Source organism: Mesocricetus auratus, unplaced genomic scaffold, assembly GCF_017639785.1.
Source record: "Mesocricetus auratus isolate SY011 unplaced genomic scaffold, BCM_Maur_2.0 Super-Scaffold_100031, whole genome shotgun sequence".
In the NCBI taxonomy this organism is placed as follows: domain Eukaryota; kingdom Metazoa; phylum Chordata; class Mammalia; order Rodentia; family Cricetidae; genus Mesocricetus; species Mesocricetus auratus.
Genome location: NW_024429212.1, coordinates 5,349,618 through 5,363,789, shown reverse-complemented (window position 1 = coordinate 5,363,789; position 14,172 = coordinate 5,349,618). Strand labels below are relative to the sequence as shown.

Sequence of the window (14,172 nt, the reverse complement as noted above, 5' to 3'; positions counted from 1 at the left end):
ATGGAGCAATGGGACGTATGTGGATCTTGCTTAGAGAAGTACAGAGGGCTTGGCACGCCTCTCCTCTCGAGGCCCACCAGATTCTCACAGGGAAATGCCCTGGATTTCAATATTCATGCAGTGGACCACAGTGTCAGGCATACAAGCTGGGCACAGGAGGGTGGTGCATGCTTGCTGAGTCAGAAGCCCAAAGGACTCTGGGAAACCACGAAATGGAAAGTGCTAACTCCAGCTTAAGCCTCATCTGATGCTTTCTTACTTTAAGGCATGTTTAGAATTACACAAAGCCAGTGTCTGGAGGTGGCCCAGGGGCAGCAGAGTGCCAGGTGCTTTGCATCTCTGGTTATGCTTCCAGGATTTCAATTGGAGAGCCTCATTTGGGGACGGTAGTTTGTTCCCATGGGGTGTTTATGTCTCATGGGCGCCTAGTCTATAACCAGATTTAGTTTTTATGGTTTAACTGTGTCGGTGAGGTGCTGAGTCACGGTTTCTTCCTCCAGAAGGCGTGACTCTCTGCCCAAGTGCGGGATCCAGGGTGTGCCCTGCTGTGCGGGTTGCTGCCACCACTGTTGGTTCATTTTGACAAAGAGCAGGCATGGGTGTGGGCTCAGCTCGCACAGTTGCTAAGGCTTTCTCGCCTCACAAAGAGGAGGAACATGTGGAGCAACATTTTTATTTTTGTTCCAATTTAGAGGAATTGCTTCCATCACCAATCTTTTTTATTTAATTTTTAAAATTAAAATATAATTACAGCATTTCCCCCTTCCCTTTATTCCCTCCAAACCCTCCCACATACCCCTTGACATGATCTCTCTCAAATTCATGGCATCTTTTTCTTTAATGTTGATATATATCTATGTCTATATCTAGATCTATCTATATATATATCCTGCTTAGTTCACATACAGTTGATTGTTTGTGTATGATTTCAGATGGATAATCAATTGGAGTGTTCTTCCCTGAGGAAAACTGTTTCTTGAGTTGTTGTGTTTGTTTGTCTGAGGTGGAGGCCCCACGAGATTTCCCTCTTTTATGTTACATACCTGTTGGTGCCATCATTCAGGTTTTGTTTAGGCAGCCATGGCTGTTGAGACTTCATGGGTATAACTCCCTGGTATTTCTTGGAGACACAACCGCACAGCTGTTTTCTCTGCATCTTACAATCTTTCTGCTCTCTCTTGTGCAGTGTTCCCTGAGCTGTAGGAGCATGAGTTATGTTGTAAATGCGTCCTCTGGGGCTGGGTACCACACAATCGGTTGCTCTCCGCATCTTGATCAGTTGTGATTTTCTGTAATGGTCTTTATCTTTTGCATAGGGAAATTTCCTTGATGAGAGGTGAGGACTACACTTACCTGTAAGCACAGGGATAAAGCTTTACAGTGTTCTTAGAACTTATGCTGGTTGAGGAAAGCAGCACCTCCAGCTTCTCCTCAAAGATCCATGGCCTCATTAGCCCATGCCCGGGACTAGGCTGGTTTCCCTTCCATTAGTGGCCTTTAAGTCCACTTAGAGATGTGACTGTTGGTGACCACTAGGATATTTATGCCACTATTGCACCCTTAGGGTGATCATGCCATGCTCACCAATGCTATAGTTCATATATGTTGTAGCTGGGTAGAATTATTGGTTGCTTCCCTTCTTTGGAAGCTTGCATGGGGTCTTATGGTATCAGGAAAGCTAGGACTCAGGAGGTAGTTTTCAGGTCAGATCCAGCTCAGATTTTCTGGATGGTGCTCACCACCATATTTTCAAAGCCTCTGCTCAGCTATTGTCTTACTTCCTATGAATGGTTCCATCTATCTGGGAGAAGAAAGGAGATCAAACTTGCAAACACGCATACATTGCTTATTCAGTACGTTTGTCATGTCATTACAGAAGAGCACCCAGTTTCTTCTAAAACCTTCTGGTGTGTCTTTGGAAAGAACAACACTAGTGGTTGTCATTGCAGAGTCCTTGTGCCGCTGTCACCGTCGTCTTCGGTCACCCAGGATTCATATTGCTGACATTGTGTTAAGTGGTGAGAGGTCCCACACATTGCTAGGTGATTAGTTTTGCAGTTCTAGACACACCCAAGACCTGTCTGTAAGAACCGTGGCACGGGGCTGTGCTGCAGTGATGAAGTGTGAGCTGCCTTCAGAATGACCCCCACGGATGGAAGCCGACCCTGGACAAAGAGCAGTAGTGTTCTCCCAAATACTAGCCATGAGACTTACGACACAAAACTATCAAAATTTACCCGGGAGTCCAGATACATAACCCACCTGAAGCCAAGTAAAAGTCTAGAGATAGTTACCTCAGTGACCAGAATAGAGTCAGTAGAGCGTGGACTCTCACGAATGTGATCTGACAGTATAGCTAGTACTAGCAGTGGTACTCACACTTCATGAGAAAGCGTAGCCAGCAAGGCAGAGGGTTTCAAAGAGAGCTTGAACATCTTACAGGAGCTCGGAGATTTAGGAAGCCCAGACGAGTCGGGACCAATCCTCTCCTGACTTCTGGACTCCAGTTGTGGCTTCTCAGCTTTCTCCTGCCCTTCACACAGGTGCTTTATACACAAGTGCATTTGCAATATAAACTCGTTGCAAAAACATGGTAACATGAACTGTGTGATTTCCAAAGACTCATGCTGGGTTTTATAGTGGCTTGGTAATCTCTATACATTTTCCTAAAAAAATTTAATAAGTTACATTAATTTGTGTATATGATTACATGTACACACATATGTCACACCACGGCACATGTGTGGAGGTCAAAGGACAGCTGTGGGAGTTGGTTTTCTCCTTCCATCCCGTGGGTCTCTGGGGTGGAACTCAGGTCATCAGGCTGAGTGGCAAGCTCCTTTACCCACCAAGCCACCCCAACAGCCCGGTTTATGCAGTTTGGGTTCTCTGCCCAGGAGAGCTTTGGTTTTCCTTTGTGTCTGTGTGTGCTGAGAACATCCTTAGGCCTGTCATGCTGTGAATGGAAAATTTTACAACAGGAATTCTCCACTAAGTGATTCCTGCAGTGTGGGTGCCACATGCTGGCAGAGGCAATTTCTGTCCGTTTGTTATATCGGGAACAAAGCAGGTACTTGCCAAGGATGTGGCATTTGACTTTACTCACTTAAATGACATTAATACACGGCAGTTTTTAAGGTATGCAAGAATGAGTCTGTAGTGTATTCTATGCAGCATACCCCAGAGAAGGGCAGAAATAACAGCAACTTAATTAAGGGAGAGACTGTTTCTGTAATATAAACAAGTACCCAAGCTAGGCCTAGGGCTGTGTGGTACTCCTCACCACTGGGGGTTTGGACTTCATCTTGTTGCTAGCCTATCTTTAACTTTGGTGATCCATATTGTTGGCCAAAAAGGATGCAATGGCTTCAATCATCTCAGCTGTTTCCTAGCTGTCTGGAGGGAGGATAGAGAACAGTGCTCTCCCCATTGCTACACATATGTGTTAGGAGTCACATGTCCCATTGCTACTAACCTTCGGCCATCCAGAATTCAGGAAAACGGTTACTCCGAGTCTCAAAGAGAACGGGAAGATGTCTTTATCGTAGAGCTGGTGTATGCCGGCTTTTCTGCAGAGGGCCAGATAAGAGGTATTCTAGGTATGGGTCCCACAATCTTTGGTATGGTGGTTCTGCTCTGCCACAGCGGTGGGAGAGCAGCCACTGACAGTACAGTCTCCCCATGGTCACTGAAGTTTGACCTGAGTTCCATATAATTTCCACAAATCATATAGTATTGGTTTTTTTTGTGACCCAACAGTGAAAATCCATTTAGTTTGTGGGCCATATAAAAATGGGTAGCGGCATTTGAATGATCTGTTTGAATTTGCCAACCCCTACTCCAGTGCTCCTAGAAAGTTTGCCTAAGCTTGAGGGTTCCAGAAAAGACCTTATATAGTAACACAAAAGTCTAACCCATCCAGATGATACAGTAACCCCAGACATGTAGGCTTCTCTAACAGAGCTGAGAAGTATATGAAAAAAGATCGGACAGAATTGGGGGGAGAAATAAAGAATTGCACAGTAACCATTGGGATTTTAATCACCTATTTTCAGTAGCAGAACAACCAGATAGAAAATCAATAAGGGGACAGAGGACTTCAACCAGGCAGACCCAAGAGATACAGAATGACCCACCTAGTGAGGCAGCCACACGATTGTCTTAAGGGCATGCATCCTTTCGGACTATGCCATCATAAGACTAAAGTTTAACAAATTTTTAAACACTTAAAAGATATGATGTGTCCTTTCTGAGGACAGTGGAATGAAAATAGAAATTATTTTAGCAGAAGAAAAAAATGGTAAGACCACAAATATATAGAAATCGAATAGTGTGTGTGTGTGTGTGTGTGTGTGTGTGTAGCTAGGGTTAGAAGCTTTGACCTTTATTCATGCTACGCAGGTGCTCTCTCTTCCCACATCAACGGTCTACTTGTAAATAACCAACAGATCAAAATAGAAACTGTGAAGGAAATGCCATGACCAGCAGACAATAAGGCTTAGGGATGCAGCTCGAGGAGAAAACTCCTAGCTGTGCACCCCTGCATCGAAACAAGAAAGGTCTCAAACCAGTATACTCTAGAAGTAGGAAGGAGCGTGCGAGCTCAGCTTAAGTCAGAAGAAGGAAGGGAGGTAAAGATTAGAGGTAAGGAAATAGTGTTGAAGGGGTGGCTTAGCAGATAAGGGCACTCGTCACCAAACATGATGACCTGAGTTGATCCCTGGGCTCCGTGTGGTGGAAGGAGAGACGGCCCTCTGACCTCCACAGACATGCTGCCCTGACAGGTGTGAACCCACCCATTCAGCTACATATACACACAACACACACAACATAACATAATAATAAACTTATTTAAATTTATAATGGGAAATATAATGATACATTTTTAAAAATTAAGCAGAAAACGATAGACAAAAGTGAACAAACCCAAAGGTGTTTTTTTATTTTTAGAAAAAATTAACTTATTGGACAGATTGCTATCGAGTGCAATTGAGAAAAAAAAGTTTATTTAAATTACTTCAGTAAAATATGACAGTATTACCTATTGGTGATAGAAGCAGATAGGGCTGTAAGACAATGTTGTGAATAGTGGCCTGTCACCAAACTGGAAAACCTGAAATGCCTAGAGATACATCAACATTGAATGTGAAAAGGATGTTTACATCTGAAGAGCCTAGTAGTCATTAAGAAGATTAAGTAGTAATCAAAAACTTCTACCCAAAGGGCCTAGGATCCCATGGTAACTCTGGATAAACTCCACACATGTAATGGAATTGATTTGCCTTCCCCAAACTGCTAGCACTGAGGAGGAGGCCAGTGCACGTGTGTATTGACAGGTACCCACCATAAAAGTAGGGAATTTATTTTTATTTTCTACCTTTATGTCCTATAAGCACGCATGCACACACACACACACACACACACATACACACACACACACACACACACGAGGTAAAACATGGGCTATCTGCCTTATTAGTTTATACCCGTGATACTACTTCTGAATGTGTGCCTGAAAGACTCCAAGCCAGCACATCACAGAGACTCTGAAATGTCATGGTTATTGCTGTCCCGTTTGTAATAACCAAGATAAGCAACCAGCCTTGGCGCTCAGCAACAGATGAATGGATAAAGGAAGTGGTACTCGCACACAATGGGATTTTATTCAGCTGCAAAGAATGAATCATGACTCAGAAAGGAAACTCTCGAGAAGAAAGGGTGCCGAGAAGACTGTGCAGCACATGGGAGGAAGCATCTAGGAACTGCATGTGATATAGATTTAATGCGCCGAATGTAGAAATGACCCTCACAGCTCAACAGCAAAGGGGCAGACAGCTCGACTGAAATGAGCAAAGGACATGAATAGACATTTCCTCCAAAGCGAGGTCCAAATGGCACTGTGCTCGTGGCCACCTGCCCAGGGCCATCGGTCATCAGGTAAATGAAAACAAAATGACAACAGGTGCCGTTCCACACCTACTCCAGCAGCTGCTGAGATGGCAGAAGCTGCAAGTCCTGACTGGGAGGCCAACTACTGAGCAGCGCCCCCACGGGATTTGGTCCTAGCGATGCAGCGGGTGTTTTCACGGCAGTGTCACAGCTGCTTTAGTCACAGATCCAGAAGACAGAATCCACTCAAGTGCCCATCAGTGGATGAGACCTCAAGCCGTAGGCATAGTGTAGTAAATGCAGGTCAAGGAATACTATTCAGCCAGAAAAAGAATGCCATTCTGGCACATGTTGTAGCACACATAAACCTTGAAGGTATTATGCAGATGAAGGGAGCCAGACACAAAAGGACAAATATTAAATAGATAGATAAGTTTTTTCAAAAGAGAGTGTAATGGAGATTACCAGAAACCGGGAATGGAGGCATGAGGAATTCCTGTTGCCTGGGAATTTATAAATTCCTATTTCTGAAGGAACTTTGTAAGTAGATGCCGTGACTGTACAACGTCACAAGCCACGCTAATGATATTAAGATGACAGAATCACTCTTGGTGTTCTTGTTTGCTTTGAGAGTCTCAGAAAGCTGAGGCTGGCCCTGAACTCCCATTCTCCTGCTTCCACTTCCTAATGCTGGGATTACCTGTGGACCCTAAGTCGTGTGACTCTGCCCTTTTTACTTGCCACCACCACAAAAAGAAGGGAGAGGATGTCAGGGGGAACCTTCAAAGTCTTGGGGTTTCTGAAGTCTGCAGCTTGCTGGTAAGGTCGGCCCTGTGTGTATTCGTTTGGACTAACGTGTGTAATGTGAACTCTGAAAACAACCTGTTATTCCCGTGTTAAAGACTTTAGATGTTGAGTAACGACAGATAGTCTATTCTTTGGTTACTTGTCAGAGAACCTAAATGTCTCATTACTTTCCCAACTGCCTGCCCCCCTCCTCCCTCCTTCCCTTTCTTCCTTCTCTCTATTTCTTCCTTTTTCTTCCCTTCCTCCTCATCTTCCTCATTCTCTTCCTTTTCTCCTTCTGTTTTTTAAGGTTCTAGTGATGGCAGGTGTCCCAGAGGCTCCTAGCAGGGCTGCAGGTGGTCACCTCTGGCCTTTGTGGTGTTGCTAGACTCTTTCCCTCCTTTTTTTGAAAGAGAAAGCGTGTTCACATATAAACCGTGTGGGTCCAAGTGTGGTGTGAACACAGTGTCCAATGTGAATATTGTTACATTGATGGCATGCGTGTGAACGGGCACCCAGACCTCCTAAGGAGACAGTGGATAGAAATCTAACCATCTCTAAGGGGGTGGCATGAATGCAGATGGATGCCCATCTCTCTAAGGGGACAGCGTGCGTGTGGATGGGCACCCAGCCCTGTCTCTCTAAGGGGACAGCATGTGTGTAGATGGAAACACAGCCTCTCTAAGGGAACCATGAAGGAACCAGGCACAGGAAATGTAGTCTGGGCAACACCAAGTGAATCTGGTTACCCACCTTCAAGAACATAAACCATTTGCCGGCACAGTTGATGTATCCTGGGCTTCTGTTCTCAGCGTAAACTTCTTGAGTTCAGATTATAGCATTCACCTCTTCGTCACGGAGATACAATCTGAGGAGGTTCCATGTGTGTAACCCTGGAGTTACAAACACTGGGCAGTACAAGACATTGTAGAATGTAGGTTGCTCTTGGTGAGTGAACTTGGGGTACCTGTCTTTGCGGAATGTAGGTTGCTCTTGGTGAATGAGTGATTAACTGTTGTGAGATGTGACTGCGTTACTGTGGAATTTATAAGCACTTGACACATAGCTATGCTCTATGTGTAAAGCACGAATTTAAAAATAAATTAGCCTTAGATTTCTGTAATTGTAAGTATCTTAAATAAATTATTTGTGATAAAACAGCCTTAATTATAAACACATTGTTTACAGTTGTCCAATGTTTTTTCTTCATCTCCTTATCCTACAAGGAAGTTTTTTTTAATTATTTTTGTGTTTACTTCTTTAGCCTTTTCTTAATAACTAAGACATACACACTTCCACCAATCTGGGTTACATAAGTCAGGGTCACCAGTGTCCCTGGGTCCCACCTCTGTGTCCTGTCCTGTAGGGGGGCCTTCAGACAGCAACATGCAGGACATGTTTACCTCCTGTTGACAACACTGGGTTATGAGTTTCCTGTGGGACATGCCCAGGTTCCTCTTGAAGCTGGACCAACTGTTCTTTCCAGAAATATGCCACTTTCTGCTTGCTTCATTTTTGTTTCTGAATGGATTGGTTGGCCGCAGACAGTGCACCAGAAGTGTTCCTCTCTGTACTGAGATCTTTCGCTTGTTGGGTTCGTGTTTCTAATTTACAAGGAACTTTTTGAGAACTGTAAAAACTGCTAAACTTATGGATTGGGGGGATCTCCTTTTTCTTTTCCTGTACTTCCCCCCCACCTCTCTTTCATCTGTACATTCCTGTTGCAGCCCCATTGTTACCTTCTTGAACCAGTCACATATATGATACATTACTGACAGAAGCAGCCTGTTCAGTGCTCAATTGTATGCTACAATGCTGTTGATATCACTATATAAAGGTGCCATCTTTAATGTATACCATTAAAATATATCACACTTCTAGACATGTATTAAGCATTTTGGAAAATGCCTAGTTGATTATTCCTACTAAATGATAACTTATTTTCTGAATTATTTTTGGAACATGCTTGTTTTATTTCTGTGTTTGTTTAGTGGATCAAACCCAGGGCCTCAGAACCTGGGTTCCACCTCTGAGGTACACCCTTGCCATTTAACGAATACTTACCATATCAAGATCATATGGTCAGCTTATAGGGTCAGGTGATTTTTCAGACCTTACATTCTGTCTCCTCTAGTCTGAGGAAGCCCAGCTCCTACATCAAGATGGTTTCATTTTAGGGATCCTCAAAAACTCTTTGCCTGTTGTGTTAGTTAGGGTGACTATTGCTTTGCTGAAGTACCAGGACCCAGCAACTTGTGGAGGAAAGGGTTCATTTCAACCACATCTTTATATAACAGTTAATCATCAAAAGCAGTCAGGACAGGAACTCATACTGGACAGGAACCTGGAGGCAGGAGCTGATGCAGAGGCCATGGAGGGGTGCTACTTACTGGCTTGTGCCCCTTGGCTTGCTCAGCCTGCTGTCTATAGAATCCAGGACCACTAGCCCAGGGATAGCACCACCCACCATGGGGTTGGCCCTCCCTCATCAATAGCTAATTAAGAAAATGCTCTACAGACTTGCGTACAGCCCAATCTTGCAGAAGCATTTTCTCAACTGAGGTTCTCTTCTCTCTGGTGACTGGTTTGTGCCAAGTTGACATAAAACTAGCCAGTAAACTTGTCTTGTTTTCTACGGTCTACACTGATGACTCGTCCTTGGCAGGAGCGAATCATGAGTTAACTGCATAGAGATGGCGTCTGTGCGCGTTTGTGCCAGGGATGGCTTGACCGTGAATGATGTTGGCATGTGACTTTGGGACCCAAAACTCAAGGGGAGGGAGAGGGGAACTGGGGTTGACATGTGGAGCAAGCTATTTAAAATTAAATTAATAAAAAGACAAAACTCAAGTGTCATATGTGAAGTCTCTGCGCGTCTAGCCATTGATAACTAAAGCCGTTTTTGAGAAGCAGAGGAAGCTCACGACAAAGCCATATGGAAAGTGATACGGTGCTAAGCAAAATGAGACCGCCACAAAAAAGACCACGTGGCTGTGTTCACATGAGTTCTCTGAAGTAGGCGTGCACACTCATGGAAGTAGGGTGGTGTGGTGGCTGCCAGGGGCGTGGGATGAACTTTCATCAGTAAGTAATCTGCCGCTTAGCGCTGTGCCTGGGGAGGCTCTGTGCAAATCCAGGAGGGCGGGTCTCAGGCTGTGTTCCTACAGAAGTGGCATTCGTACATACTGCACTTGGGTGAATCTGCCTTTCCATGACCGGTTTTGTCTTTTTCCGCTTTTAACGTGCTATCAGTTGTTACCAGTCAGCTCTTTCTAAGTTGACACATAGTTGCTTGTACTTTGTAGTGATCTTGGCTAGATGGGTGAAGGGGGGCAGATTTTCATTGCCCAGCGCTGCCTTCCTACTATGTATGGGCTGTTCTGGGGAGGCTGCCTTCCTACTATGTATGGGCTGTTCTGGGGAGGCTTGTGCAGGGGCATTGCACAGTTAAGGGCGGCTGCAGTGTGGCAAGTGTGCTGTTGGCGCCCTCTGCTGCCTGAAAGCATCTTTCCACTTACCACCAGGGTAGGGGGGTTGTGGGTTGGGGTGCGGACTTCCAACTGCTCTTGGCAACTGGTTTCCACCTATCACCACATAAGCATGCTGTTCTTAATGTTTCAAGTATCTCTGGCTTTTGTTGGTCCAAAGACAGAAGTTTGTTTTCAAATGACTTTTGGCTTTGGCTATCAATTTGGGCACATTTAATTAAAAATTAATAATAGAGAAAATGAGGACAAAACTGATTTTTTAAATTAAAATTTTACTTTGAATTAAAAAGTTTACTTTCTCTTCATTGCTTTTTTTTTTTTTTTTTTTTTTTTTGTGACCGCACTGGGAGCTGAACCGAGGACATCGGTTACTCTAGGCAATTACTTTCACACTGAGTTACAGCCCCAATTCTATTTATTATTATTATTTTTGTTCTTAGTACCCAATCAATGGAACCAGACAGACTTGTCATGAAGGCTATGCCATGTAAAGGAAATCTAATTATTTTTCTTTTTACACTAGACATTTGTTACTTGTAGCCTGGGGAACTACATGCCTGACATTAAGGTGTGGCGGGGCCAGCAACTGTTCCCCTTGTGGTCCCAGTTAATCCCCGTTATGTCTTTAAAGGCTTTATCTCAAATGTGGTGACTCGGCAGAGAGAGATTCTGGGAGACCTAGTGGAGTCCACACACTGGTGAACAGACACGAGGTTTCCACAGATGAAAAGGTTTCTGTGCTCATTTGTGGAGAAGAACCAGGTGTGTTCACCATCACTGTGGATTCTGGGCAGAACCAGGTGTGAGGTGTGTTTGCCATCGCTGTGGATTTCTGTGCTTTAGTGGAGTTGTTCACAAGGCAAGGGTACATGCGCTGGAGTTAAAACAGGTCATGGCTTCATTTTGTTTTTTTAAAGTTTCTTTTATTGGGATTTTATTGTCTTTATAACAAGATCAGCTTAGAACTGGATCACTTGGCCCTTTGTTTTCTTGTCGCCTCCCAGTTCAAAATGCTTGCATCTCTTCCTAGCCAGCATCCTCTTAGATCTGCAGTTGGACTCAACACACTCAAGTCTCAGCACACTCTTCTTTGTAGTTTTAGTCTTTTTTCCAAAAGCAGGCTTCGTCTGCCCACAGTAGCCACTCTGTTCCCTGTCACAGCGCTGTTTCCCTGGGCACACACAGAGTCCTTGCCCTTCTCATACCGTGTCACTTCATGGGGCTTGCCATATTTCTTGCAGAATGTCGGCGGGTCTTAGGAATGTTCACCGTGTTGGCGGGAGTGATATCCGCACAGAAAGTGGTAAGGCCAGCGATGGAAGTCGTTTCTTAACATTTTTTTTTGTCTAGAGAAATCAGTCGAGTTGTTTTGAGCCTCATGCCAGTGGCTGCAAAGCTATAGGGGAGTTGCTAGAAATAGTTCATGTCTACATGAACATGTCTCTGGGCCTAAACTGAGCCTCTTTTCCTGGACACGGAGCCTGAATTTGGGTGTGAGACTATGTAATGGAGTATGTTCTCTTGTAACCTATTTCCTAAGAAGGGTCATTTCCTTTCTTCTTTCTCTCTAGGTGTTTTTTCTTGTCCAATATCATGTACTGTGGTATTTTTATTTGTGCATTGGTCTGTTTTAAAACGTGAAAGTATAAGATCCCATTGAAGCATAAAGTTAGTAGTAGAAATACTGAGACCAGGGTGACTCCTTGTCACCTGTGATGTTTCTCTCTCCTTGTGGTGGCTCTTCATGTGTCTTAGTGCTAGGTACCAAAGAGGCCCTGAAGGGCTCCTGATGGGAGGGAAGGTTGTCACAACCACTGGTTTCCAAGGAGACTAGCTACAGTCACGTCATTGGTTCTTGATGCTTCTCAGCTCATAGACTGTGACTCAAGGGCACAGTCTACGGAAAGGCTGGATACATGGTTCTACACAAAGAACACAAAACACCATCATTGGAAGATGCGTTTGTTTATTCTGTCTCTAATAAGAAGGGACCTGTGAATTCACAGGCAATCAACCTCTCAAAACCATCAGATTCTCGGTAATCTCATGTTGAAAGTTGACTAGTCAATTTTCAAGCCGTCCTTATGTCCTCAGTGTGTGGTGTCTTCAGCAATGTGCCTACCTCCTACCTCTGAGTGGAAAGCGAGGGCTACACTGATAGTCTATGCTGTTTTGGGAGTCACTGAGCTACCCTGGCCAGTGAAAGGAAGTTTCTTCTTCCTGGTTCTTGTAGGGAACATTGTCAGTCCAAGTGGTTTAACTTCCTTTAACACCACACACACACACACACACACACACACACACACACACACACAGTCACTCACTATTGTATACAATATAGAGATCAGCAGATTGTGAAGAGGAGCACAGCTCCAACAGATAATGTCTGCGTTGCCCCTAAATCTATAGTCCTGAAAAGGAGCAAAGAGATTGTAAGAGCCAGTATACCAGGAAGTCTGCAGTGAAACAGTCTGCCCTGGAAATGACTGCATGGACAAGATTGGAAAAATGGCTATATCAATGGATATATTAACATGGGAGGGGACAATTTTCAGGGGTCCCACCCCAGACAAAGAACTGCTGGTAAAGGAGAATAATCCTCTTCCAGAGTCGAACCCTGACACTGATTGTCCAATGCTGAGTGGCCATCCCTGAAGCCAGTTTCATTCAAACAACAGAAAGCAGACTCAGCAGGTTATATTTATATGTTTATGCACACACACACATGCATATATGTAGCAATAATAAAGAAAAAGAGGCTATAAACTTGACAGTGTGTAAGGGTACAAGGGCGGGTTTGGAGGGAGCTGGGAGAGGTAGAGCGAGGAAAGTTATGTAATTCTATTTTGATTAAAAACAATTAAAAATTGAATAGCAAATTATAAATTCTGTAGATTCACATGTGTGTGTCTCTAGCAGTAGGACTGTGACGGTTTGCAGAGGGTCCTGGGGGTCCCTCATTCCTTCCACTTGCTTCCGTCTCTAAGTCCTGTTGTGGAAATGGGCCATGCTATCCCTTCTCTGAGACACTGCTAGTTTTTTTTTACAGCTTATTCTCACTGTTGTCTGGCTTTACCTGGTGTCTGATTTGACAGACTTTTTGCTAGCTGTCTGTCAATGGTTGGAGGTATGACTTTGTATTTCATTGGGTCTAATTCTGGGTTTCCCACTTTTTCCATCGGTGGGAATATGTTCCTCTTTCTCTGGATCATTCAGTAATAACCCACCATCTTTCAGGGATGTCTAAAGAGGTAGACTGGCCGTCACACTCATCTTCATGACCAGATTATGGTGTGCAGTATTTTTTTAAAGAGCCCAGTATGCAGGTTGTGATCATTTGGAGGGATAGCAAGGACTCCTTGACAGAGGCCTGACCTAGGGACATAGTTGGGGAAAGAATCACAGAGCTAGGAACAGCTAACCCAGGATCCAGGCTAATTATGGAATGTGAAGGAGGTTCTTGTGACTTCTTTAGGAGGTCTCTGGAGAAATACGAATTTGAGGTTCATTAAAACTAGCAGCTGGAACCCTAAGAGAGAATCAAGAAGACCCATTATCGTCTATTCAGTGTGGGATTCCAGGGAGCAAATGCCAGGAGTGATCCCTCAGGGGGCAGGGGTTTATCCTTGCACCAGGCAGAGCCTAATGCTGCCTCCCCTCAGAGCCCAGAGCATCTGGCTCTACTCCCTGCTGTGGGAAACTCTGGGGACTTGGGGCACTACAGCAAGCAGGCATCGGGCTTGTGAGAACATTTGGAATTGAGAAAGTCCCAAGAACACCCAGGGCAGCATTGTTTTTGGACCTCTGTCAGAGAGAACTATGACAAAGGTCTCTTTGTAGAATTCAGAAGTCATCCTGCTCTACGGAAAGAGAGTAGGAAAGCCGAGATATGGAATAGTAAGGTGACTTTCATCCTTTGCCACATGGAATATGGCAGGGAAGTGGGGGCTGTCTCATTTTGGTCCTAAAAGGCTGGGCTTCCTGGTTTCACAAGGACAGAGGACAGGCG

At 44.4% G+C, this 14,172-nt stretch overlaps 1 protein-coding gene and 1 pseudogene across 3 annotated transcripts in view; one reads left to right on the top strand and one right to left on the bottom strand.

Moving 5' to 3' along the window:
- Nucleotides 1–14,172, top strand: part of Dlgap2 (DLG associated protein 2) — a 684,399-nt gene that overhangs the window by 31,245 nt on the left and 638,982 nt on the right. The gene's annotated exons all lie outside the window — the stretch shown is intronic.
- Nucleotides 10,976–13,342, bottom strand: LOC106022191 (annotated as a pseudogene).